The sequence below is a fragment of the Piliocolobus tephrosceles genome, chromosome 6 (assembly GCF_002776525.5).
Source record: "Piliocolobus tephrosceles isolate RC106 chromosome 6, ASM277652v3, whole genome shotgun sequence".
Taxonomy (NCBI): Eukaryota; Metazoa; Chordata; class Mammalia; order Primates; family Cercopithecidae; genus Piliocolobus; species Piliocolobus tephrosceles.
The window spans coordinates 86,138,387-86,161,550 of record NC_045439.1 but is presented as its reverse complement, the minus strand read 5'-3'; the positions used below and the strand labels follow the sequence as shown (position 1 = coordinate 86,161,550).

At 37.2% G+C, this 23,164-nt stretch overlaps 1 protein-coding gene and 1 pseudogene across 1 annotated transcript in view; both read left to right on the top strand.

Moving 5' to 3' along the window:
• Positions 1-23,164, top strand: part of NRG4 (neuregulin 4) — a 71,196-nt gene that overhangs the window by 12,829 nt on the left and 35,203 nt on the right. The gene's annotated exons all lie outside the window — the stretch shown is intronic.
• On the top strand, positions 21,635-21,740 carry LOC111530435 (annotated as a pseudogene).

Genomic DNA, 23,164 nt, shown 5'->3' with positions numbered 1-23,164 from the left:
GAGAATCTTTTGAATTCGGGAGGCAGAGGTTGCAGTGAGCCAAGATCATGCCATTGCACTCCAGGCTGGCCTCCTGAGTAGCTGGGACTACAGATGTGTGCCACTGTGCCCAGCTAATTTTTTTTTACTTTTAGTAGAGACAAGGTCTTACTATGTTACCCATACTGGTCTTGAGCTTCTGGTCTCAAATGATCCTCCCATCTCGGCCTCCCAAAGTCCTGGGATTATAGGCATAAGCCACTATGCCCAGTCTCTATTTGGATTATGTATATGGTTTAAGATATAGATCCAGATTTATTTTTTTTAATATGGCTACTGTCTTAGTCTGTTTATGCTGCTGTAACAATACTTGAGACTGGATAATTTATAGACAGTAGAAATTTATTTCTCACAGTTTTGAAGGCTGGTAAGTCAAAGATCAAGGCACCAGCTTTTGGTGTCTGGTGAGGGCCTTTTTGTTGCAAGCTCACATAGCAGAAGGGGCAAATGCTGTGTCCTCACATGGCAGAGGGCAGAAGAGCGAAAAGGGCCAAACACTGTCCTCACATGGCAGAAGAGTAGAAGAGCATAAAAAGGCCTAAGCTAGTTTCCTTTAGCCTTTTTATAAGGAACTAGTCCATTCATGATGGTGAAGAAAGCCCCCAACTCCTTATGCCAGCACAATGGAGATTATGTTTCACCATGAATTTTTTAGAGGGGACGCATAGCACCTACCCAGTCTTCCCTACGTTATCAGTTTATATATCATAATTCCTATTACAATGTCAGCCCTGTGAGGGCAGAAATTTTTATCTATATGTTTACTGCTAGAACAGTACCTGAAACATAGTAAGTACTCAGTAAATATTTATTAAATGAATGAATGACTTCCCCTACTGATTTGAGATGCCAACTTTGTTATATATGAAACTCTATGTGTATTAATTCTTACTGGACTCCTTTTTCCTTTGGTGTGTCCATTTATTCTTATGCCAGTAGCAATCTCTTCTAATTGTTGAATGTTTACAGTGAGTTTAATATATGGTAAGTCTAGTTTTTGCATCCCTCCCCTTGCACCTTGGCTGTTCTTGCTTTTTAATTTTTCCATATGAACTTTAGAATCAGTCCAGAAGAATATGAATTTTAAAATTAAGTTGATAAATTCCCTTTAGGAAAGTTTATTTATTTATGATGCTGAATCTTCTTACCCAGGATTGATATGTCTTCCCATTAGTTCAAATCCTTTTCTGTACTTCAAGAGTGTTTTTAACATTATATATTTTTTGCACATTTCTGAATTTTTTCCCATATATATCCTTTTTTGTTACTGGGGTAAATCTGTTTCCATATATAAATTTAATAAATAAGTGATTTCTATGCTGAAAACCCTTCAGTGACTCTCTGTCTCACTCAGATAAAAGGCAATGGCTATAAAACCTTAATGATATGGCCCCTATTATTGTTCTCACCTCATATCCTGCAACTATCCAAATGCTCAATCTACTGCAGCCAAATTAGCCTCTTTGCTGTTCCCTGATGCCAGGAAAGTCCCAAACTTAAGGTGCTGGCCAGGCCTTTCTGTCCTGTGTTGAATGCTTTCTCCCCCAATATCCTCATGGCTAACTCCCCTTCATCCTTTTAGTCTTCACTATCAATCTTTCAATGATGCCTCCTAGACCACTTTTTAAAAAGTAAAACCCATTCTTCTCCTATTCCCTCTCTTCCTTTCTTACCATCTACCAACATACTATATAATTCACTTTACATTCTATCTCCCCAATCTAGAATATAAGTCCCACAGGGAAATAAATTTTTATTTTTTGTTCACTGAGATTTTCTGTGCATCTAGAACAGGCATAGAGTCAGTTTTCAGTAATTATCTGTTGAGTGAATGAATGCCCCACTACTTTATTGACTTCTGTTATCATTATAATAATTTTTCTGTTAATTCTCTCGGGTTTCTCATTATGTAGGATAACATTTGATAAAGCAGAGTGATCTGAAACCCAAGTCAAGCTTTGTATCCTTTATGAAGCTTTTCTGGGTAGAATTAACCATTCAGCCTATAGCAGAGGCTGTTAGTGTCCAATAACTATGTGGTCCTCTGCATTTGCCAGCCTCACTTACAGTTAGACTGGTTCTATGTGCTTGGGTTCTGGATGGTAGAGTATGGACAAAAGGGATGCAAGCCAGTCACAAGTCTGGCCCTGAAAAATCAACTCCTGAAAACTCCACCTCTCACTTTTCCTGCCTTAGTGACCTTGGAGGCCATGTTCTCCAGGTATCAGGGCCAAGAGATGGAGAAGGGCTGCCTGACTGGCATTGGGCATTAGACTGTAATGTGAGCAAGGATTAAACTGTCATTGTATGAAGTCACCAGTATTTGTACGTTTGCATTTAAAGGCAGCTAGTATTAACTTTGTTGACTATTATATGCCCGCACTGTACCCAGACATATTTCTATCTTATATATATCTCTACTGTACTTAGTGTTTATGTGTCTGCTGTTCTCTAATAGAATCTAAGCCCCTTGAGACTGAATAATTCTCTTGCCTTTGAATCTTCTACATCTAGTATATATCATAGAATTTAATAAATTACTCAAAAATGTTTCTCGAATGAATTTTTGAGAAAAACCAAGATGGAAAAGGATTTGGAAATCCAAATCACTAAAACAAAGGGGGTATTTAATACCAAGCAAAGAAGGGTGAGAAGATGAGGTGAAATTCTATGAAGAATATCTTTGCAATATGTATCTTTGCAATACAGATTTTTAAATATTAATAGAGTTGAATTAGTACCAAAAATTTTTTTCTCAGAGAAAATTAGGAGATGAATTATCTCATAAAAAGTTATTTGTAGTTTTGTACAGAAATGTTACTGAAATGATTTTTGCCTTTATTTAGTTTACATATTTTTTTCTCTCATTAAATTTATAACATATCAGATCTCTGGAAATCTCCAACTTCTCTTAGTCTACTAAGTATTAGAGTGTGAAAAGTCTCAGATGAGGAGAAGATCATGAAGAGCCTTAAAAATACTATTAAAATAATTTTTCTCCCATTGACACCTACCTCATCCTTCTTACAATGTTTCTCAACCAATATGTGTTAGAAGAAAATTCCAAATATAGAGCTAATTCTGGCCATCAAGTAGCGATGTGTAATACTGATATTTATAGATCTTTATGATATAATTCCTATAATACATTTCACTGAAAACATTCAAGGTTTGATCTACAATCAATTTTATTTTCATATTCTGAAACAGCCATTTCATCTGATTCCTACCAAGACTATGTAGTAATAATAAATATAATATTGAGATCTAGTCCTATCATTAGTAGACGAATGATCTAAGCAAGTCACTAGTTGCTATACAAATAAATGGTTATAAATAGGAATTTGGCACTTTTTCCAGTTTTGTAACCAAATCTCTTCTTTGCTACTCTAAGAGATTTTATGTCAGGAACTATTATCTAGTTTCCTGACCTTTCAAAAGTGTGTTCTTTTGTATCTATTTCACTGTCTTCTATAACTAAACACATACGCTCTATTAAAAAACAAGGCTCATTTGTTTAATAATGTGAATAATTGAGCTTCAAACTCTTGTAGTTAAAAGATTTGTACTACTCAATGAAGTTAGTATATCTAGGGAATAAATAGCCCCATGGACTACTGTGTGACCATGGTATTATCACAGTCTGAGGTCTCCCCTCCGTGTGGACTGTTAAGAGTTTAATGAAGTACATTGTGAGGGATCTCATCTCTCACAGTAGATACATGTTGATTAGGCTTACAGAGCTAGTGTCTAAAGTAAGCATTTTTATTTATTTATTGAGATGTGGCCTCGTTATGTTGCCCAGGCTGGATACTTCAATTTGTTGATGTATGATGATATATAACTGACACAGAATTGAGTTGATGTGAGTCAGGCATTCTTTTTCTCTGTAGACTGACATGTGTAGGAAGCCCAGTTTATAATCAGAATATTTTAATGGGTATAGAGAAAACAAGAAAACAACAAGAATTATATAATTTGACAGCGTATCTGTAATTAGTCGGACGCATTTATTTCCACAAGAGAGATAATGTGACTTAGAACTGTGATGCATGAGGTCTTCTGGCTACAATTCACTGTCTACTTAACAGTGCTTAGATAGGCACTGCTGATGTTTGCCTCTGTGCCTTTCCTTTCTGTGAGTGTCCCTTGCCGACCAACTCCTCAGACTGACAGCTCCTTCTTTAGATATGTTAATGCATATTCAGCTAGTCTCTATTATTTAAAGGAACTTTGCTTCCTTCTGCTCTGATTCGTTGACTTTATAATTTAATTTGCATTATATAATCTTATTTCCTTCAGCTCTAAGTATTAGACATCACATCACTTTCCCACTTGTACTTAATATAGTCTAAATATAGTTGAGGTGTGATATAGTTTGGATATGTATCCTCTCCAAATCTTATGTTGAAGTGTGATCCCCAGTGTTTCAGGTGGGGCCTGGTGGGAAGTGTTTGTATCGTGAGGGTAGACCCCTCATGAATGGCTTGGTGCCCTCCTCATGGTAATGAGTGAGTTCTTGCTCTGTTAGCTCATGTGAGATCTGACTGTTTAAAAGAGTCTGTAGTCTTCCCCTTTTCTCTCTTGTTCCCTCTCTCACCAGGTGATACACTGGCTCCCCTTCATCTTCTGCCATGATTGTATGCTTCCTGAGGGTTCACCAGAAGCAGATGCTGGCACCATGCTTCCTGTATAGCCTGCAGAAGCATGAGCCAAGATAAATTGCTTTTCTTTCTTTTGTTTTTCTTTCTTTTCTTTCTCTCTCTCTTTCTTTCTTTCTTTTTGAGACAGGGTCTCACTCTGGAGTGAGACAACTCCCAGACTGCAGTGCAGTAGTGCAGTCATGGCTCACTGCAGCCTCTGCACCTCTGGTTCAAGCAATCCTCCCACCTCAGCCTCTGGAGTAGCTGGAACTACTAGAGGCACGTGCCACCATGCCCTCTAATTTTTAAATTTATAGTAGAGACAGAGTCTTCCTATGTTGTCCAGATTGAACTTGAACTTCCTATGTTGTCCAGACTGGGCTCAAGCAATCCTCCTCCCTTGGCCTCCCAAAGTTCTGGGATTACAGGCATGAGCCACCATGCCCAGCCTCTCTTTTCTTCATAAATTACCCAGCCTCAAATATTCCTTTACAGCAATGCAAATAGACTAAGACAAAGTGTATTACAAATATATTGTTGTGTTGCTTAGTTTAAGTGTCTTCTAAGCCCTGACTTTCAGAAATATGATTCTTGTGGCTAATATACCATTCTTCTACTTCAGTCTTTGTGAAAGCACATAGATTTTTAAATTCTGTAAGATACTTTCATGCTTGAGCATTATCAATATAAGTTCTGATTAAAACAACTTGCTTTGGGTACAGCAGGAGTAGCTCATAATCAAATACTCATATATCTCCTTTTTACAAATACTAATAAACTCTGTACAAGTATAAACACTATTTGAAGGCATTGGAGAATGACTAAAAGCAGGAAGAAACAAAAGTAGTTGACACAGAAGAAGGGAATGTCACTGGGTGAGTTTCCCATTTTTATGGCTTTTTGCCTGAGGACAGGCCCTCATCAATTCAACACATAGTGGTAAAATGGGATAGAAATATGCAGGCAGTCACCAAAGCTGGAAATTGAATGTCCTGAAGAGAGCCACAGAGTGTGAGCCTGAGTTCTTTATGTCTTTATATGCCCAAGTATCTGGGTGGCCTTGAATGTGTGTGCATAGAGGACTCTAGATAGCCCAGGTAAGGCTAAGAAAAGTGAACAGATATTTCAATTGTTGCAACAGTAGGAGAGAGAGAGTTTCAATTAAGCCAAGTTATAGGAATGTAACAATCTAGAATCTATAACATGTCACTCATAAGGTCTGGGTTAGAATTCAAAATGACTAAACACATGAAGAAAGAAAAATGTGATCCATACTCAAGTAAAGAAAATCAGTGGAGTCAGACCTTGAGATGAGCCAAATATTGCAATTAGCAGATAATAATTTTAAATCTTAAGGATTTATTCTCAAGAAAATTTGCTTATTATCAGTGAGTAAATGAGAAACCCCAGCAGAGAAACAGGAAATATGGAAAAATAATTAAATAGAAATTCCAGAACAAAAAAATAACATCTGAAATAAAAAATTTCTGAGTGGGCTTAACAGTGGATTGGAAACAGAAGAAAGAATAGGTGTACTTGAAGCTCTGTTGAAAATATCTTTATGAAAAACAGATTTTTTTTTTTTTTTTGAGAAGGAGTCTCACTGTCACCCAGGCTGGAGTGCAGTGGCGTGATCTCGGCTCACTGTAACCTCCGCCTGCTGGGTTCAAGTGATTCTCCTGCCTCAGCCTCCTGAGTAGCTGTAGCTGGGACTACAGGCATGTACCACCATACCTGGCTAATTTTTGAATTTTTAGTAGAGATGAGGTTTCATCATGCTGGCCAGGCTGGTCTTTTACCCCTGACCTCGTGATCTGTCCACCACTGGGATTATAGGCGTGAGCCACTGTGCTCACCCCAGTTTTTTTTTTTTTTTTTAAATGAATCCTCAGTGACTTGTCAAACAATGTTAAATGATTGACATACTTGTAATTGGGAACCCAGAAGGAGAAAAGAAAACACAGAAAAAAAACAATATTTAAAGAAATGCCCCCCAATTTTCCAAATTTAGGGAAAGCCAAAATTTCAGATTTAAGCTCAAAAAGCACCAAGCAAACTTAGACACATCATAGTCAAATGGCAGGAGGAAAAAATATGTAAAAAGAAAATCTTGAAAGCAGTCAGAGAAAGTGACACATTATATATGGGGAAACAGCAGTATGAATGGCAACTGATTTCTTATCAGAAATCATGGAGACCAAAAGATAGTGGAAGAAAATATTTAAAGTGATTAGAGGGAAAAACTATGAACCCAAAACTTTGTATCTTGCAAAAATATCCTTCAAGGATGAAGATAATAACAAAAGCATTACCCATAATAGCTAAAAAATGGTAAAAAAAAAAAAAAAGTCCAACTCATGAATGTATGAATAAAATGTAGCATATATACATAATAGAATATTTATCAATAAAAATAAAGTACTGTTATATACTACTACAACATAGATCACCCATAAAAACATTATGCTAAGTCAAAGAAGACATATGCAAAATAACCCCAAATGTGTAATTCTGTTACACATTTTAAATGTATTACACATATTAATTTATATATTAAATGTCCAGAATAGGCAAATTTATAGACAGAAAGTTGATTAGTGGTGGGGTGGGGAATGGCGATTGATTGCTCATGGACGTGGCATTTCTTTTAGGAGAGATGAAAACATTCTAAAATTAGATTTTGGTGATGGTTACACAACCCTGTGAATATACTGAAAACATTAAATTGTATACCTTAAATGGATAGATTGTACAGTATGTGAATTATATCATATAAATAATACATCTCAATAAGGCTGTTTAAAAATGAAAACAATATAAAGACATTTTCAGATAAGAAAAAACTAAGATAATTTATTACCAGCAAGCCTATACTAGAAGAAATGCAAAAGAAAGGTCTCCAAGCTGAGGGGAAATAATACCAAATGGAAACTTGAGTCTACAGAAAGGAATGAAGAACTTTGGAAATAGTAAAAATTTGTGTAAATATAAAACTGTCTCTTAAATCTCAGCTTAGATAAAGTACATATGAGTACCTAAACCAAAAATAGTGACATTGTTTTGTGGATAATATAGACTGTAGATGCAATACACATGACAACTGTGGCCTGAAGGGAAGGGAAGTAAAGGAAACAACATAGTTGTAAAATTTCTGCATTGTATGTGAAGTGATATAATAGTAACCCTAAGTAGACTGTGCAGTTCAGAATGTGTACTGTGAGCCCTAGAATAACCACTAAAAATGTAATGCAGAGTTGGCTAAAAGGTTTATAGATAATGAGAATGAAATTCTAAAAACAATAGTTAACCAAGAAAAGGAAGAAAAGAGAAACCCAGATTCAGAAAATAAATGGAACAAAGAGAAACAGTGGGATGGTAGATCGATATACAAACATATTAATTTTATTAAATGTAAATTAACTGAACTTGCCAACTAAAGACAGATTGTATATTGAAAGAGACAGTGAAACAGGGAGGGGAGGGAGTCATCAGGAAGACATGCAATCATAAATGGTACATATATGTACCTAATAACAGAGCTTTAGAATCATGAAACATTTGGTAAGGGGAGAAACAGATAAATCCACTAATGGGAGATGTTCACATCCCTCTCTCAGTAGTTAATAGACCAATTAGACAAAAAAAAAAAAAAAAAGAAAAAAAATTCACTAAGGACATAGTGAATGAAGAACCACTGTCAACTACCTCAACCTAATTGATAATGATAGAAAAACCTATCCTCCAAAACTGTATACATTCCATTAAATGTATGCGTTATATTCACCAAGACAGAGATTGGGCTATAAAAAAGTCTTGATAAATTTTATCATTGAAAATTTACTGGACAAAAATCAGCAAACTATGACCTATGGGCCAAATCTTGCCCATCACCTGTTTTTGTATGATGTTAGTAATAGTTTTACATTTGTAAATATTTTTAAAAAATATTTGGACACAGAAAATGTATATAAAATTCAAACTTCAGTGTTTACAATTAAAATTCTATAGGAACAAAGCCACACTAATTCATTTACATATCGTCAATGCTGCTTTCACACAACAAAGTTGAGTAGTTGCAACAGAGACTGTATGGCCCGCAAAGCTAAAATATTTGCTATTTCGCCCTTTCCTTTTACAGAAAACATTTTTCTGACCCCTGCCACGGAGTACATTCTCTTACCATGATAAAATTTTAGCAGAAATAACTAACAAGATGTCTAGAAAAACTCCTAATATTTGGAAATGGATACTCTGAAAAGGCTATATAAAAATAAATAAACATAGCTAGATTAATAGAATATATGAAAATTATCACCCGAGTGTGGTGGCTCGCTCCTGTAATCCCAGCGCTTTGGGAAGCTGAGGTGAGAGGAACAACTTAAGGCCAGGAGTTCCAGACCAGCCTGGGCAACCCTGTCTCTACAAAAAAATTTGAAAAATTAGCCAGGTATCGTGGTGCATACCTTTAGTCCTAGCTACTCAGGACGCTGAAGTGGGAGGATCACTTGATCCCAGAAGTTAGAGGGTACAGTGGGCTGTGATTGTGCCACTGCAACTGCAGGCTGGATGACAGAGCAAGACCCTGTCTCAAAAAAAAAGAAAAAAACAATTACCAACTACAGTAAGAAAATTACCAACATCAGTAATGAAAGAATACAGATGAGCCTACAGATATCAAAATAATTATAATAGAGGCTTCTGCTTTCTGCCTTGATGAAGTAATTGGACCAGACTTGCTCTACTGTCTAAAAACATCTATAAAAATTGGGAAAATAGGCCGGGCGCGGTGGCTCAAGCCTGTAATCCCAGCACTTTGGGAGGCTGAGACGGGCGGATCATGAGGTCAGGAGATCGAGACAATCCTGGCTAACACGGTGAAACCCCGTCTCTACTAAAAATACAAAAACTAGCCGGGCCAGGTGGCGGGCGCCTATAGTCCCAGCTACTGGGGAGGCTGAGGCAGGAGAATGACGTAAACCCAGGAGGCGGAGCTTGCAGTGAACTGAGATCCAGCCACTGCACTCCAGTCCGGGCGACAGAGCGAGACTCCGCCTCAAAAAAAAAAAAAAAAAAATTGGGAAAATACACGAAACACCCTTTTTTCAGACAGTTGACAACAGGCAGTGCAGGACAGTGATCCCTGAGAGAAGGAGAACAAGCTTAGAGATCCCTCTAATCTTCCAGGCTTCTTTCCTGGAGTTACACTCCGGACTGTGGTGCAGAGAAATGGGTCCACCAAGCAGAGTACTCTGGTCTTGCTGAGCTGAGGAGAAAGAGATCAGAACTCAGGGAGGCTGACATGGCTGAAATTTGTGGATGGACTACCAGAGAAGAGGAAGCTGTATAAGAGAAAGAGTTCCAGAAATCTGTAGAGATCCCTTTTGATTATCTTGTCAAATGCTACATTAGACAGGTGTAGTGTCAAATGCCACAGTGCTGCGCAGAGAACTTCTGGGAAGCTCGAAGGTGAACAACCCCGGAGCTCAGGCAGGGCTGGGATGTGTTTACATTCTGACCAGCTAGAGTGAAGTATCCTTGGTAAACACCCAGGGTATTCACTTGAGATCCAAAAAGTCACTCTTCAGGATTAGAGCAAAAGTCAGCCTAAATGCTACTCCATTTGTACCCTGTCAAAGCTTAAAACCAAGCCTTAAAAGAATCAATCTGATTTACAAGTAACTTTGTCTCCCAAAGCAAAGTTCAATGCTCTTTAAACAAAGACAACAAAATCTAGCACTCAAAAACGTAAGATTCATGTTCAACAAGCAATGCAAAATTACTAGATACAAAGAAGCAGGAAAATGTGATTAGGAGGAAAAAGTCAATCAGTAGATACAGACCTAGGAATGTCAGCAATGATGGAATTAGCAAACAAGAGATTTAAAGCAGTTACAATAAATATGTAAAGAATTTAAAGAAAAATCTGAATGAAATGGAGAGATTTCTAGAAGCTGAATAATGAAATATCTGAAATGAAAAGTTCAGTGGGTGGGCTTAACAAATTAGATACTGCAGAATAAAATATTAATTAACAACATAGCGATAAAAACTTTCCAAAATAAAACAGATTTTTTTTTTTCATACTAAAGAACAGTCACAGAGGTCTAACATACGTGTGTTAAGGTATCTCAGAAAGATGAGAGGGCAGAAAAAGCATTTGAAGAAGTAATGGCCAAAAAGTCAATAGACTTAGGATCGTTCACATTGTATGACTTTTACAGACAAGCAGTGACTGAGAGCATTCATCATCGGTAGGCCACATTAAAGGAAATTCATCAGCAAAAGTAAACTGAAACCAGATGGAAACAGATCTACACAAAGGAATGAAGAAAGCTTAGAAATGCAACGTTCTTTGCATAAGTCCAAAACATCCACATTGCTTTGAGTTGAAGCAGGAACAGTACTATAAACTTTAAAAATTCATTCAGGGCTGGGTGTGCTGGCTCATGCCTGTAATCAAATCATTTTGAGAAGCCAAGATGGGAGGATTGCTTGAGCTCAGGTGTTCAAGACCAGCCTGGACAATATAGTGAGACCCCATCTCTACAAAAAATTTAAAAATTAGCTGGGCATAATGGCATGTGCCTGTAGTCCCAGCTACATGGAAGGCTGAGATGGGAGGATCGCTTGAGCCCAGGAGTTTGAGGTTGCAGTGAGTTATGACACCACTGCCACTCTGGCCTGGGCACAGAGTGAGACCTTGTCTCAAAAAAAAGGGAGGTGCAGGATTCTATTTTTGCCACCCTGTGGGATAAATTCATACCTTCGTTTCATTCCTCAGGGTCTTTGTGGTGCCATCTCTAAACCCACTTCCTGTCTCTTTCCTGTTGACTTTTCCTTGTTGATTCAGATCAACCCTAATATCTCTAGTTCCTTGGCATCACCCATTTTATGCCATTTACACAGAGTTAATATCCAGTGTGACATGTAGAATATAAAGGGCTCTTCATTCAGCAAAGACCTATGTGTATCTATCAAGAGACTCAGGATATTTCACATCCTAAGCAACTTTGTCACCTGTGAAATTTGTGAAATGTTTAAACACAAAACTAAGAACCTTAGAAGGAGTTGTAGGCCAGGTGTGGTGGCTCACACCTATAATCCTAGCAGTTTGGGAGGCTGAAGTGGACAGATCATTTGAGGTCAGGAGTTCGAGACCAGCCTGACCAAAATGGTGAAACCCTATATCTACTAAAAAATTAGGGCATGGTGGCGCATGCCTGTAGTCCCAGCTACTTGGGAGGCTGAGGCAGGAGAATCGCTTGAACCCGGGAGGTGGAGGTTGCAGTGAGCTGAGATCGCACCACTGCACTCTAGCCTGGGTGACAGAGTGAGACTCCGTCTCAAAAAAAAAAAAGAAAAAAGTTGTATAACAGTCAGCCTCTTTGAGGTCAGCATCCTCTGACACAAGTTCTATAACTACAGAACTTCTCCCAACTAGCTTCTCAATCTTCACAAATTATTACAAAGCTTGGTTCACATTCTGAGCTACTTTGATATCCAGCATAATGTCTAGGTAAATGTCAAGTGTCTGAAACTTCTTGGTAGTGGAAACACTTTGAGAACGTTAGAACACTTGTCTATATTGTCATGGCTCTTGAAACATGCTTCCTAGATGGCATCCACAGTGTATATTGAAAATTCATGTGTACCTTCCTGCTTTTGATTATTGAAGCATCTAGATAGTGTTTGAATGTCACAGCTGTCAGCACCTTGATAACATTAATGGGATTGTTGTGAACCTGAGTAAGGTGAGCCTAAAAGCTCCTTGCTGGCAACAGGTCTGAGAGTGTTCTTTGAACAGCACTTATAATTGGCAAGAGGTGGTATGTGTGTCAGACTCTGCAGTGTCATATTCACATGGCAGTGGTTATCTGTATTCTGGGGCAACAATTTCCAGTAGATCCCATTGCTTAGTAGAAAGGGAAAATTTATTTTGGGAAACAGAATAACATCTTTTCCCCCCAGACCATCCAAATATGTATTCAGATTCTTCTCACCTAAATTCGCATCCAGTTTAAAGTCCAGAATCTCTGGGTAATTTATCATTTTCTCCAGCAGGCTTAGATTTCACTGAAAGTTATTAGCGACCCCCACCACCCCATGTTCCTTAATCAGTTTGGACTACTACAACAAAATACCGTAGACAGGATGGCTTAAACATCAGAAACTTCTCCGACTTGTGGAGGATGGGCAATCCAAGGTCAAGGTGCTGGCTGATTCGGTTTGTGGGGAGGGCCCTCTTTCTGGTTTGCAGATGGACACCTTCTTGCTATATACTTGCATGGCAGAGAGAGGGAGAGAGGAAGCAAGTCTCTCCTGTCTCTTATAAGGGCACTGATCTCATCTTGACCCTCATGACCCTAATTTCCCCCGAAAGGCCCCTCTTCATAATATCATCACATTGGAGTTACGATTTCAACATTCAAGTCTGTAAAGCCAGTATATAATGGTAAAATTAAAATGGAATAATTCTAATCAAGTTAGAAAAACATGAAATAAGTTACTGCTTCATAGCAATTATCATATTTTCCTTGACAAAAATTGTGAAAACTCCTTGCTCTGAAGTGAATTAAATCCCTTAGTTAGCCATTCTGGCAGCTCCTTTGGGAGCAGCTTTTTACTCCATTACCTCCATGATTCCTGGCTCTGTCATCCTTAATCATTTTTCTCCAAAGCCACATCTGAGTTAGTGATTGAAACGTATGTCTTTCTTGGGGACCACAAAGCTTTCATAGCTCACTTCCTGCTGTTGTGATCTGGGGGCCTAGGGATTGCTTTAGGATTTGAACAGGATTTGCAGGCCAGGCTTTTGGTTTCTTTGGTAATGCAATTCACTCAAAAACATTCTAGCATCTAGAGAGCTCCCTATTTCTACTCAGTTCCATATATAAGCAACACAGCTAAATATCGAAAATAAATAGTTTTTAAACTTAGATTTAATCTTTTACATTAATATTCTCTTATTTGTTCATCCCTTCCATTTCAACTTAATGGCGGGGCAATTTAAGCCCATCTGAAACTAGGCTTAGTTTGGGAAGGCCATATCCTTAATCTGATTTTTGCCTCCGAGATAGTTACCATTGTCTGGCAAAGAAATAAAAGACTTGGGACACACAAAAAATGATAATATGCATATCTCATCTAATTATAATTTTTTTAAAAATTGATAATAAATTTATATGGTCCAAAAATCAAGTCATAATAAAAGGTTTATAGTAAAAATTATTTCCACCCCCTTCTAACATATATGTATGTATATATAAGCCAATACCAACTTGAAATTTTATATTCTGTCAGTTTTTACACTGTTTTCTACCTAGCTTTTTCTCTTCAGAATATATTTTGGAGATCATTTCATGTCAATCCACAGAGTACTTCACTATAGCTACATAGTATTTTATGCAGATAATAGGCTGTATTTAACCCTACTGATAGACATTTGGGTTGTTACTTATCTTTTGCTAATGCAAATACAACAATTAATAACCTTATATGTATGTCATTTTTAGGGTGCAAGTGAATCCCAAGAATTTGGCTGGGTCAAAGGGTATATGCATATTAATTTTGGTAGACATTGCCAAATTGTCCTGGGTAGGAATGTGAATTCCTACCAACTATATATGAAAGTGCGTCATTTCCTAGCAGAGTATGTTGTCTAACTTTGGGTTTTTACCAATCTGATAGATGAGAGCATTATCTGATTTGGGGTTTTTACCAAGCTGATAGCAGCGTATGTGGTCTAACTTTGGGTTCTTACCAATCTGATAGATGAGAAATGGTATCTCAGTGTTACTTTAATTCAATCTTTTGATAGGTGAGGTTGCGCCATACGTGTTTCCTTTTCTGTCAACAGTTTTTCCCTAGTTGTTCTATTAAGTTGTATTCTTATAGTAGCCATTGTAGAAATTTTTTATATAATAAAGGTACTATTAAAAGTTATATTATCTTTTTGATTGAGATATGAGTTGCAAACATTCTCTTCTAGTTTGTCACTTGTCTTATGATTTTGTTCTTGATTAATTTTGGCCATAATTAAGTTTTATGTTTTATTTTTCCATACTTAATTTTATCAGTCTGTTGTGGGTTTTTGATGTTGACTTATAATTTGATTTTTTATATTCAAGATGTGGAGAATAGAGTTGACACCAGCAGGTCTTAGACTGCTATCCTTAGAAAGGCCTCCTTGCGAAGCTGGCCCTTGCTGGTGTTTAGAAACTTAGCTGGCATACAATTCTCTATACTTAAATGAAACTTTTCCTAAATGATAAGGATGTCTCCTTATGCCTACACTGTATAAGTGTTGTGGTTTATGCTGAATACCTGATTTTCTTTTGGGAGTCTGGAATTTTGGTATATGCAAGACAGAAGATACATATATGAACAGTTTCCATGAAAAATCTTGGACACTGAGTCTCTGATGAGCTTCCCTAGTAGAAAACACTTCACTTGTATTGTCACAATTCATTACTAGAGGAATTAGGCTTGTTTTGTGTGACTCCACTAGGAGGGAAGTCTTGGAAGCTTGTGCCTCATTTCCTTCAAACTTCATCCCACATATCTTTTCCCTTTGTAGTTTTTGCTTTGTATCTTCTGGCTGTAATAAATCATTACTGTGGATACAACTATGTGTTGAGTCCATTGAGTCTTCCTGGGAGTTATAATGGAATTTACCCTTATTTTTTTCCTTTTTGTTTAATTAAAGACTTTTTTGGCCTGGTGCAGTGGCTCATGCCTGTAATCCCAGCACTTTGGGAGGCTGAGGCGGGCAGACCACTTGAGATCAGGAGTTCGAGACCAGCCTGGCCAACATGGCGAAACCCAGTCTCTACTAAAAATACAAAAATTAGCCTGGCATGGTGGTGTGTACCTATAGTCACAGCTACATGGGAGGCTGAGGCACAAGAATCACTTGAACCTGGCAGGTGGAAGTTGCAGTGAATCAAGATTGTAACACTGCATTCCAGCCTGGATGATAGAGCAAAACTCTGTCTCAAAAGAAAACAAAAACAAAAACAAAAAACAAAATGCTTTAAAAAAACTTATTTGCCAATGTTTTTAAACAATTTTTTATTATACTTTAAGTTCTGGGATACATGTGCAGAAGGTGCAGGTTTGTTACATAGGTATACACGTTCCATGGTGGTTTGCTGCACCCATCAACCTGTCATCTATGTTAGGTATTTCTCCTAATGCTATCCCTCCCCTAGCCCTCTGCCTCCCAACAGGCCCCAGTGTGTGATGTTCCCATCCCTGTGTCCATGTGTTCTTATTGTTCAACTCCCACTTATAAGTGAGAATATGCAGTGTTTGGTTTTCTGTTCCTGTGTTAGTTTGCTGAGAATGATGGTTTCCAGCTTCATCCATGTCCCTGCAAAGGACATGAACTAATTCTTTTTTGTGGTTGTGTAGTATTCCATGGTGTACATGTGCCACATTTTGTTAATTCAGTCTCTCATTGATGGACATTTGGGTTGGTTCTAAGTAAAAAGACCCCTTTTTAAAGGCAATTTTAGGTTCACAGCAAAATTGAGTGGAAGGTACAGAGATTTCCCATATACCCACTACCCTGACACATGCAAGGCCTCCCCAATGATCAACACCGCCAATAAGAATGCTATATTTGTTACCACTGAGGAACCTGCAACAACATATCATAATCACCAAAGTCCATAGTTCAGGGTTCACCCATGGTGTTGTACATTCTATGGGTTTGTGCAAATGTAATGACGTGTATCCACCATTATACTATCATACCAGGTATTTTCGCAGTCCTAAAAATCCTCTGTGCTCTGCCTATTCATCCCTCCCCTGCCCTGTATTTTTTTCAGGAACTTTTATCATTTTTGTTTTTAGGTATTGGGGTAACATTTATATTCATAAATTAACTTAGGATTTCTATGTTTATAAGATTGAATCTATTTCATCTAGAAGGTGTTTTAAAGCTCTCCTCATATAGATATTAGTGTAACATTTGTATTCATAAATTAATTTAGAATTTATGTTTATTAAGTTGAATCTATTTAGCCTAGAATATGTTTTAGAATTTCCCTCATATAGGTTTTACGTATTTCTTAAACTTATTCTTAGTTATTTCATAATTTTGTTTGTGTTGTGACTGGGGCTTTTTCTGCCTATCTTCTAATTATTGTCTGTATATAAGAAAGCTAGTGATTTCTTTATGTTATTTTCCCCCTGCTATCTTATTGAGTTATGTTACTATTTGTAGGAGTTTTTCATTTGATTCCTTTGGGTTTTCAGGATTTATAATCATATCATCTATACATAGTAATAGTTTTACTTACCTCTTTCTAATGGCTGTGCCTTTTATTTCTGTATCTTGTCTAATTGTGGTTAGGACCTTCAGTACAATATTAAATAATAGGGGTAGCAGTGAGTGTTTTTTACTTTTTATTGTTTTTTAACTTTGGTGGGAATGTCTTTACTTTTTCTAGGAAATCTGGTGCTAATTTTTGGCTGGGATAGATATATTTTATCATGCTATGGAGGTAACTATATTTCCATTCTATAGAGGGTTTTCTTTAGTTTTCAGATCTCAGTGTTTTTGTTTGTTTCTGTATCTCTGCTGAGACTTACCATTTCTCTGCTAAAACATTTTATGCATTGTAAATATGTTTCGCTTCATTGAGGATAGTTGTATTAGTGGCTTGATTCTTGTTCATTAGTTCCAATATCTGGTTCGTCTTGGGTTTGGACTCAATTTATTTTCTTTTCTCTTGAGAACATTTAATTTTTTGGTTCTTTGTATACTTGGTGATTTTGGATTGTTTCTGGACATTATGAATATTAGATTATGGATATTCTAAATGCTATTATTTTTCTGATATGCATGGTTTCTTTTGTTTACTAAGCAATTTTTTTGTCTGGGCTTCTACTGCAAACACGTTTTCTTATGTAGAAGGTCCAGTCTGTTCAGATGTTTTGTTTTTAGGTGGTCTGTTGTAAATTTGTCTGATCCTACCTGGTTCAGGTTTCCGTTAGATATGTGGGGAGACAGCTTGAGCTTGGGGATCCCCTCTTTGACTCATACTTGCCCAGGATTCTCCTCTTCTTTCAGCATTCATGGCTTCATAGCTTCTTTTTCCTAGTTCCTCAGATCAGAAAGAGTTCTTCCATGCAAGGCCCCCATAGCTGCTGTACTCACTAGGTGGCTTAGCCCCAGGCTAAAAGCTGCAGAAACAGGAATTTACTTGTACTTCCTCCAAATATAGCATGACTTCCCCTCCAGAATCTGTCTTTATCTCTTCACTCTCCTGGAGCTTCAGATCGTTGTTTTTCATATCTTGTCCAAGTCTTCATAGTTTTCTGCAGGGAGCTAGAAGTGGTGGTCATTCTACAGCATCTTAGCAAGTCATACCCAGAAGTGGAACCTCTCACATTCCACTTATTGTTTTAAATCAAGAATTGTCATTGAATTTTATCAAATGCTTTTTTAGAGTCTAAGGACATGATCATGTTTTTTTTTTTTTTTTCTCTTTAACTGTATCTACATGATGAATTGTATTATTAGTCCTGATTTTGAATCATTCTTGTATTTCTGGAGTACGACCCACTTACTATTCTTTTATGGTCTGCTGATTCTTATTGTATTTTATTGAGGGTTTTTGTGTTGATATTCATGAGAATGACCTATGGTTTTCTTATTGGTACAATCTTTGTTAGGTTTTGGGATCAATAATATCCTTATTTCATTGAAGGAGTTTGAATATTTTTCTCCTTTGTCTAAGTTTTAGAACGGTTTAGCATTAGAACTATCTAACGTTTAAAGTCTGGTAGAATTCTCTATGAAGCTGTCTGGATCTAGGATTTCTTAGCAATAATTCCTAAATTTGTTTTATGGAGAATGATCTATTTGAATTTTCTTCTCTGTAAATCAGTCTGTATTAGATTTTCTGTTTCTTTGGGGGTGAGTTTATTTTTGTAAATTATATTTTTAAAAAAGCAGAATTATCCAGTTCATCCAGGTTTTCAAGTTTATTGGTAAAGAATTTATCAAAATAGCCTCTTTTCTGATTTAAAAACATATCATCCATTTCTGTGGTTAAATTTCCTCTGGCATATCTTCACTTATGTTTGTAGTTTGGTTATCTATTTTGCATAAAAATCAACCCTAAAAATCAGTAGCTTCAAAAATAACCATTTGATTTGCTCATAATCCTATGGAACAGGTATTTGGGCTGGTCTCCCCTAGGCAGTTCCATTCCATGTGGTATCATCTTGGGTCACTCACAGGGCTGCATTCAGCCTTCAATAGCAATTTCCTCATTGTAGTTGCAGCCACTACTAGCAGTTTCCTTACTGCCCCTTAGGCCTCCACCTACTGCTTGGTCGAAAATCCAGTGCCACAAATTTTTCAGTTTTTAGTTACACAAACACTTTACTTCTAGGAACCTTACTTCCAGGATTATCTGTTTCTGTGTAACATACTACCCGAAACTCAGTGGCTTAAAATAGCAACCATATTATAATTTACTCAGAATTCTTGGGAATTCAAGCAGGTGATGCTGGGTGGTTGTTCTCCACGTGGTATTGGCAAGGGTTACTCAGGAGCTGTGTTCAGCTGGGTGTTTGGCAGGATCTGAAACATTTAAAGTAGATTCAGGTCTCTCTCCCCAGAGGATAGTCAGACTTCATACGTGGAGACCAAAAGGGAGTATTCTAATAGACGACAGTGGAAGCTGTTGATCTGTTAATGCCTAACTTGAAGAATTATGAAGCATCACCTACCACATCTCCTTGTCAAAGCAAGTCATAGTGCCACTCAGATTCAAAGGGAGGGGAAATAGACCCCAGCACTCAGTGAGAGGAGTGACAAAGAATTTGTGGCCATCTGCAGTTCACCAACTGTGCTTTCTCTCAAGTTCATTTCATTTCATTTTACTGAGAACCAGCTCTTGGATTTATGTATTTTGGTTTCATTCTCTTTTTCTGTTTCTAACTCATTTATTTCTTCCTTTACTTTATTAATTCCTTCTTTCTATTTACCTTGGAATTATTTTATCACTTTAAAAAATCTCTTTCCCCCCACCTTTGCCATTTTTTTTTTTTTTTCTTACAGGGCTAATGAATGTTAGTGAGTAATACTTAATAGTAGAAATGAATTTATTAGAACTGAGTGAAGTCTCTGAGGGATGTAGGAGGCAAAGAGTAATCTGGAACATGAGAGCTTGCCTTGATATCTCTGCACTAGGGTGTCCTAAGTACCTTTGGGACTCTGGGCTCTGGATGCTATGAGGCAACAGAAAATTGAAAAGTGAAGTGAAAGGATGCCAAAGAAAACTTTGAAATACTTTACCCTTTGGCTTGGAGATACCCTAGATTATGCCTGACATTCATACTGAGTGTATTCTTCCTTATACTTTCTGCTGGTTTGCTGTATTTGATTATACAGGTTGAGTATCCTTTATCCTAAATGCTTGAGATCAGAAGTATTTCAGATTTTAGACTTTTGGATTAGGGATACTCAACCTGTACAAACTAACATCAGTTAAAAAAAAATCCTGAAAGAAAAAAATGTATTCATTTTGAATTTTCCCAGTATTTTTAAACCCACCCACATTATTTCTGCTTTCACTAATCTCCATTTTTGTTTTCCCAATCTCTGGAGTCCAGACATTTTGGAAAAGCTGAAAGTTTCTTGTGTGCTTTGTAAAATTCCTTGACATGCTTTCTTTTCCATTTATTTTTATTCTGAAATGAACTTTTTTACTACTGAACATGGTTCTTGTTCAATTCTAGGTTGTAGACCTTTTTAAGCCAAATTCTTTCTCATAAATGTATTTTGAACATGTTAAAAGCTTATCAGGTGAAAAATAGTAAAAACAGTCAATAAAAGTTAGGTAATATTTAGATACTTTATATACAGCCACAAACATCTTTCAAGAAAAAATGGTAAGTTAGTTGACTTACCAATAAAATAATTCTGAAAGTCTCCCATGTGGTGGCTGTAGGATATAAAAGCTAACAAAGAAGCTTAAGTTACTATTTGCAGTACAGTTTCAGATGAACTCTTTGTAATTTGTCTTGTTTTAATAAGAATTAATTAAATTAATTGAGAATGGGCATATATAGGAGTCAAGAAATTTATGTTATGAAAGCATAATTTAGTAAATTTACTTTGACATACAAAAACTAAACATTAAAATACAGTATATTCAGTTTGATTTCTTATTCAAGTTAAGCTCTTAATATCCAGAAAATAAAATGTATCATAATTGGGTAACCAACGAATGATCATTATTTACAACTTTTTTGGGGTCAGCATTTTACTGGTCTTATGCAGTTCAATTATGATTAAAGCAGGAAATGTAACCTTTTCAATAAAATGTAAACTTTTAAACCAGATTCTAAGTTTAGCTATTTTGACCTTGACAAGTAATAATTAAAGGGGCACCAAGATAAAATTATCTTGTTTGTGTGCTTCTCTTCAAAACCCATATGTTCAAATAAATGTCATTAAAACAGCCCAACTACAGAAAAAGAGAGGTCAAAATCCACTCAATTTGGAGATAAAAGAATAGTACAATGAGTTTTGCTGATATAACCACAGGCAAATGCTATTAACTGTCTATATACCATACACAAAAATGGATTTTAAAGACTTAAATGTAAAACCTGAAACTATGAAACTATTAGAATGCATAGGGGGAAATGCTTCAGGACACTGATCTGGGCAAAGGTTTTTTTTTTAGTAAGACCTCAAAAGCACAGGCAACAAAAGCAAACATAGATAAATGGGATTACGTCAGGCTAGAAAGCTTCTGCTCAGCAAAGGAATAGTCAACAGAGTGAAGATACAACCTACAGAATGGGACAAAATGTTTGCAAGTGATCCATCTCATAAGGAATTAGTAATGAGAATGCATAAGGAACTCCAACAATTCTGCAGAAAAAAAAAAGCCCAAATAATCTGATGAAAAAAATGGACATATAGCTTTATGCAGTGGCAGTATTGTAGCCAATGAGGTTTATCTGAGGCGCAATTATTGCTAATTGAAAAAAAGGCCATATAATCTGAATAGACATTTCTTAAAAGGACGCATATAAATGGCCAACAGATGAAAAAAATGTTCAAGATCACTAACCATAAGGGAAATGTAAATCAGAACTACAATGAGATATCATCTCACCCCAGTTAACACAGCTACTACCAAAAAGAAAAACTAATAGATACTAGTGAGAATATAGAGAAAGGGGAATGGTAGTATACTATTGGGAATGTAAACTAGTACAGCCACTATGGAAAACAGTATGGAGGTTCCTCTATCTACCATATGATCCAGCAATCCTGCTGCTGGGTATATATCCCAAAAAATAAAAAAGTATATCAAAGGGTTGTCTGCACTCCCATGTTTATTGCAGTACTATTCACGATAGCCAAGATACATAATTAACCTAAGTGTCCATCAACAGGTGAATGGATAAAGAAAATGTAGGTATATACACAATAGAATATTATTCAACCATAAAAAAAATGAAGTCCCGTCATTTACAGCAACATGAATGGAGCCGTAGGTCATTATGTTAAGGTAAATAATCTAGGCATGAGAAGACAAATACTGCATGCTCTCACTAATATGCAAAAGCCAAAAAATATTGATCTCAGGGAGGCAGAGAATTGAATATGGTTACCAGAGGTTGGGAAGGGTAGTGGGTGGATGTGGGGAAAATGAAGAGAGGTTAGTGAATGGGTACAAAAATGCTGTTAGATTTATTGTATATTTCAAAATAGCTAGAAGAGGCTGGGCACGGTAGCTCATGCCTGTAATCCCAGCACTGTGGGAGGCTGAGGTGGGCAGATCACTTGAGGTCAGGAGTTGGAGACCAGCCTGACCAACATGATGAAATCCTGTCTCTACTGAAAATACAAAAATTAGCCAGGTGTGGTGGCAGGCACCTGTATTCCCAGCTACTTGGGAGGCTGAGGCAGGAGAATTGCTTGAACGTGGGAGGCAGAGGTTGTAGTAAGCCGAGATCACGCCACTGCACTCCAGCCTGAGCAACAGAGTGAGACTCTATCTCAAAAAAAAAGAAAAAAAAAGAAAGAAAAAAAAAAGAGAAAAGCTAGAAGAGAAGATTGGGAATGTTCCCAAAAGAAAGAAGTGATAAGATGGCCAAATAGGAACAGCTCTGGCCTGCAGCCCCCAGGGAGATCAATGCAGGTGATTTCTGCATTTCCAACTGAGGTACCCAGCTCATCTCATTGGGACTGGTTAGATGGTGCAGCCCACAGAGGGTGAGCTGAAGTAGGGTGGGGCATCACCTCACCCGGGAAGCACAAGGGGTCGGGGAATTCCCTCCCCTAACCAAGGGAAGTCCTGAGGGACTGTGAGGAATGGTGCATTCCGGCGCAGACACTATGCTTTTCCCATGGTCTTCGCAACCTGCAGACCAGGAGATTCCCTCGGATGCCTACACCACTAGGGCCCTGGATTTCAAGCGCAAAACTGGGTGGCCATTTG